This window comes from Rhineura floridana, chromosome 1, assembly GCF_030035675.1.
Source record: "Rhineura floridana isolate rRhiFlo1 chromosome 1, rRhiFlo1.hap2, whole genome shotgun sequence".
NCBI lineage: Eukaryota > Metazoa > Chordata > Lepidosauria > Squamata > Rhineuridae > Rhineura > Rhineura floridana.
In genome coordinates this window covers 188840852-188846712 of record NC_084480.1, presented here as the reverse complement: position 1 = coordinate 188846712, position 5861 = coordinate 188840852, and positions in this window count along the sequence as shown.

The following is a 5861-nucleotide window of genomic DNA, read 5'->3' as shown; positions in this document are numbered from 1 at the left end:
ACGATGGGATTCATGTTGTTTTTCCATATAATTTAAGATTATCGTGTTGCTTTCTTTTCCAATAAATAATGAGTTTACAAGCATTTTACTTGAAGATTCAAGAAACATTAGCCACATTCAAGCCTCATTGCCTGGTTCCTGCTTTACAGACATGTTATATGCTCACATAGGTATCTGGGCTACAAAAGAATGTTGGTGTAATATGGGCTTTTGTAGATTTATCTGTTGCATTTCCCCAGGATTCCAGAGTTGTTGTGTAACGGGTTTTAGTTTACTGCCACTCTGATGGTGGTAGCATCAGCATCTACCATGACAACAGTTTGGACTGTGCAAGTAACAATTGCAGTTCTTATTTTTCCTAGCAGATTTGCAGCAATACATACATAGGTACAAGTAGTCAGGTTTTTTTTTAAAAAAACCACCCTGTAATCTTGAAACCTGCAAACTTTCAAGCAAATATTGGCAGCAATAGGGGCTAGATACTTTCCTTTTTAAATGTAATGAATTTATTGGGAGCGCTGTATTAACATCCAAATAATGCTGTAATACTCAGTAGAGGGAACCATTAATGCAATATATTCATTTACCACATGGTTGCATGTAACTCAAGTCCAACTTGCGGAGTTTTTACGTGTTCATTGTGACAGTGTTAATGGAAACACATTCTCTAAAAACACTTGGAGCTTTCCTTCCATAACAATACATTTGGCTGAATTTGGAGGGGTCCAGTTGAGTGAAGGCCAAAGCCTATCAAATTAATGTGACTAAATATTAATCCTGGTTTATATTACATTGACTTAAGAGGCTGCTGTTGCAAAGGCTGTCTTATTCCATATGCACACAATCCCACAGAACATGTATATGGCCTTGTGCTATCAGACCTTAGTTGCCAGCCTTAGATGCTCCTGTGCTGTAGAACAGAGTGATGAAATTATTTGTATGATATAAGCAGACCTTCTTTTGAAAAGGCTGTTAACAAGGCAATATTGGTTCTCCCTTGTCGTGGCTGTTGATATATAGGCAGTGAATTACTTTTTCAGTTTAATTGTAGCTCAGGGATGTGAATTACTATAGTGTGTAGTACTACCTCTTAGTCCTCCCTCATATTAAATATTTGTATGTTGAAAGGTGTTACCAAAAGAGTAACAACAGCATAATAATTCAAGATAATAACATGGAATAATAGTATTTCATGCTCAGTTTTACCAATATTTTGCTGGTGCATACACGTAAAAAACAAGTATCTTAACGCTCTTCTGTTGTCTATATGCTTGCAGGATGAAGACCATTAATCAAAGTTCCCTCAAGTGAATTGCATTATAAGCCCTGCAAGTGATGGGAACACTAAATATTTTAGCATTGCTGAAGCAAACAACTAAGTGGGTGTGTAGTTGTTCAGGGGTGTAAGTGTGTGAGTGGGTCATAGTCATGCAACTTTTTTGGGAGCAGACTCCTTGAGAGGTCCCTGTGTATGAGCCAGTCAACATGAAAAGGGAGTGTGTTAGCCACTGAGAAGAGTCCTTTCGTGCTGATTGGAGCCCATCAGAGTGAAAGGTGAGTCAGCCACTGAGAAGACTCTTCTCAGTAGCTAACATACAGTCTCCTTTTTCATGCTGATTGGCTCCTAGGGATGTCTACTGTATTGGAGTGTGGATTCGCAAGATGACAGGAAGACAAGGGAAAGTGGAAAAGGGTCATGGTGTGACTATCATGAAGGGACCATACACTTCTGAATTTTCCACTACACTACTGTTTTGCACAGTGTGTGTTTTAATTTAATCATCTGACTAACAAGACATCCTGCAGCAGCTCTTCTGCCTCGAGACCTGATGAAATCTTGACAGATCACTCATTTCTGTGTAGTCCCTGAAATATTTATTGTTGTAAAGCCACCACTGAACTAAAATGTCATGTTGATGAGAACCTGAAGGTACACTCGCATCATGTAGATTCTAATTTATTATTTAGAGACTTTTAGCCATTTGTGCTCTAAGTAACACATTTTTTAAAAAAAACTACAATTACTTTAAGGCAAACAAAATAATAATTTACAGAAGATGCATATTAACACTCAGTAAACAAGCTTAGCTCTATCACAGGACTTTGAGAGCAAAAAAAGTTAGACCGTTGTAAGACCTTGTCATTCAACTGATATTCTCCTGTCACCCATTGAATTAATATGAAGAGGTGCAACTCTGCTTTGATCTGTTAGTAGCAGTTTAATAACTCCTTGTTTCATCTCCAAGTTCTGTATTTTCTTTAGATACTAGAAACTCCATAAACACTGGACACTGGTCAGCATATTTAAAGTAGTATTAACTTGGTGCTTAATAAATCAGAACTCAAGCAACTTTTTTCTCTGCATTTGAATATATAAATTACATGCTATCTAGTACTAGTTGGGTGTCACCATCAATAACAATTTCCCCTTCCACAAATCTTATCCTTTCCATCTCTAATTTACATAGAAACGTTTTTGATTATTGGGCTGAAATATATCTGTTGTCAAGATCCTCTGTTGATACTCACCTTTTAAAAATAGGCATCTACACAGATGTTGAACATTGAACTCAAATGTCTTGCCTATGAGCGCCTGAAGGTTCGCTCAGATCAGGTAGATGCTAATTTATTATTTAGAAGCTTTTACTCATTGCTGCCCTAAGAGTTTTCTGGGGTGGTTGTTTTTTACAACTGCTTGTGGAAGTCCTTGCCCTATTACCGATGAGCTGCAGCTGGGGTTTGATTCAGGTGCAGGCAGACGAAGCTCAGAAGAGCAATAGATGTGATCAGGCAGGCTGAAAGGCAGGCACCAAGCACCAGGAGAGGAGGCTCCAAGAAGGCAAGTACAGAGTCAAAATAAACATTAAAAAACTCTATTCACAGAGAAGATACTGAAAAGTTCTCAATCACTGCATGAACTGATGATAAGAACTACATTTTTTCTCATAAGGAAAGACATCAAATACAGAAAACGTCATGGGGAAATTCCTGAAACGGAAGTGAAGAAACAAGCAGACGAAACACAAAGCAAGAAACGGCAAGAAACAAACAACCCTATAAAGAAATACCTCCCTATGATATAGGTAGGGAAATAATACTGAAACAGTCCTATATTTGACAGTTGCAAGAACGGTAAAAGCAACTACATGCAACTTTTGTCTGCAATATCTTGTGCATTTCTTTGTTTTTGCAAACTGCTGAGGCCGGTAGTTTCTGCAAATGAACTTCCTACTTTAATCCATAACCAGATGCTCCCATTTTTATCCACTCTAAACTTGGAGAATGCTTTCAGGTGTGAGAGAATAATTTTGTCTTCTGTGCATTTTCAAGCTCAGTTTTTGGAGCATCACTGTGTTTTTGGGATGGATGGCTGTGCACCACCAACTTTCTGCTAGTGCACAATCACCTCATGGGAACTGCATTGTAGGTCTGAGGGCAGAGCTACATAACACAAAGCAAACATGGGGCACAGACTACAACAGGCTGTTTGCAATCAGTAAAAGGGAGAGGAGTGGGTAATCCTTCCCCACTCCTCTCGATTCTCCTCTGCCAATGCCATTCCCAGCCATGATTTTATTGTCCGTCCTCCCCAAAAGCTGGACTGCATAATTGGAAGCTTTAGCTGTATGGGGGGTGGCATTTAAGAGGGGGGACTTGGCAAGCACATGAAAGGTTATGTATCCTCCATTACACCTGCCAATTTCCCTAAAAACACTTTTCTCAGCTTTGTATCCATATACACATTTGGGAAACGTGTGTTTGCTGGTATAAGGGTCCACTCTGACCCAGAAGACCAATGCTTAAACATGCATGTTTATTGATGCCATCGTATGCTCGTAGTAGTCTACATGATTATGACAGTCGTGGGCTTTTCCTTTTGAAGTAAAAATTACCTCACACAGCCATTGCTCCTTCCATCCAACTCAGATGGTGGGTGCCACCAAGACTATAGCCAACACGAGATCACTGAGAAAAAAGGGACGTTATCAACACGCCTGGGAGAACCCTGAGGTTTGGAAAAGTATAATAAAAAAACCCCTAAGGTGGTAAACACCCCCAAAAAACCCAGCTCAATAAGGGCAGTCATGAAACTCCACATGGATGAACACAGGGTAATATGAAAGGCAGTCACTATGGAATCACCACACAAAGAAATAGAAGTTTGGAGAGTAAATACTGAAAAAAGGATGAAACTGCTCAAGGAAAAAAGTTAAGACGTTTGATAAAAAAAGTTGTTAACAAAAGTTTCACACATTGATTTTTCGACACTGGCAGGGAATACTAATAGCAAAGAAATCGCTTGGGTGAGTTGTAGGGTAATTTAGCAATATTTTAAAATTATTTCTCACCTTGCAGAGAGTTGTCAACATTCTAAAGTCACTTACTTCCTTTTCTTTTTCGCTCTAATGGGAATTCTCCTAGAATAAAAATCAATCTGGTTGTCTCAATACTTTTACTATACACTATTAAGCAGAGGAATGAAGTAACGTACAGCAACAAAGTCTCTAAAATTTCTAATGGCCTCATACCCAAATGCAATGGGGTAAAATAAATGGGACATCCACACCCACCCACACAGAATTTCTGCCTATCATCAGCATATTGTGGATTGCTTACTGTGAGACATCAGTTCTATGTTGTCAAATTACAAAATAATACTAAAATGTCCCTTTTTATTCTCAGGTTTTAAAATAAAATGGCACCTGCAAATGTTTAAAGCAATGAAGAACATGGTTACTACTTGTTTAGCTGGGGCAGAATTTTGCCAGGTCTAGTGATTTAGATTTAAGAATAATCAGCTCCCCCCCCTCCCGGCTCATATTCTCTTCCTTCAGCTAGCAGTGATTTTAGCCAATATTTCACCCCTGCCCCCCCCCATGAATACTTGGTATGCTTTCTCCTTAGGATACTATATTTGACTGGACAGCAAACCTGACCTGTAAACCAGTTAAGCCAGAGAATTTGGGTATAATCTGATTTAGAGTATTATCCTAAGACGTGTGTAACAGCACATGTGCACTTAAGAATAAGTGATAGCAGTAGCTACACTGGTATGTCACAAAACATGCCATAGGATCGGCATTGCAAACAGAAACTCCTATGCATATGTAGAATCAGTCTCCTCAAATGATTACGGGACTAAACCAGATACTTGAGCTGCTGATGGTCATCTTGGCCTGCAATGCCTCTTGCTCACCTGGATAGAGGATGGGGAGATGCGGGCAAGTGTGTAGAAACCTCTGATTTTTGCATAACTGGAATGTAACCTACCGTACAAAAAGGTAAGAGACATATCTGTTGCTCTGCTCACTTTTGTTTTTGGCCCCACCCATCACTGCTGGCCCCCAGAAGGTTCACAAGGAGATATGGCCCTTGAGCTGAGAAAGGTTCCCCGCTTCTGAAAGTGTGAAGGGAAGAAGCATGTCCCTAAACCCTATGGATGTATATCTGGGAGCTGCTAAGGGCCCTTAAGCACATTTTCACTGAGACAGGGATTCAAATGAGTTGTCTTCGACAGATGCAGCAGGACTTTTCAGGCTTTCCACATGGCGGCAGACTCCTATGCCCCCCAATGTATCTCTTGACAGTCAAGAGGCCATCTAACACAAAGAGTGACAGCCAGAAATGGGGGGCGGGAATCCTGACCATTCTGTTTTCACACACAGGGCTCTTGGGCTGAATGGTGAGGGCTCTGGCCTCCCAACTTCACCTATTAATTGTTTGTGGCTTTGTAAGTTAATGATCTATCCTTAGTTTCTTCCTCTGTATATTGGGACATTCAAATAGTCTTTGTATATTTAAGTAGCAGAGTACAAACTAGCTGTGTGACTTTGGTACCTGACCCATCAAATTCCAGCACA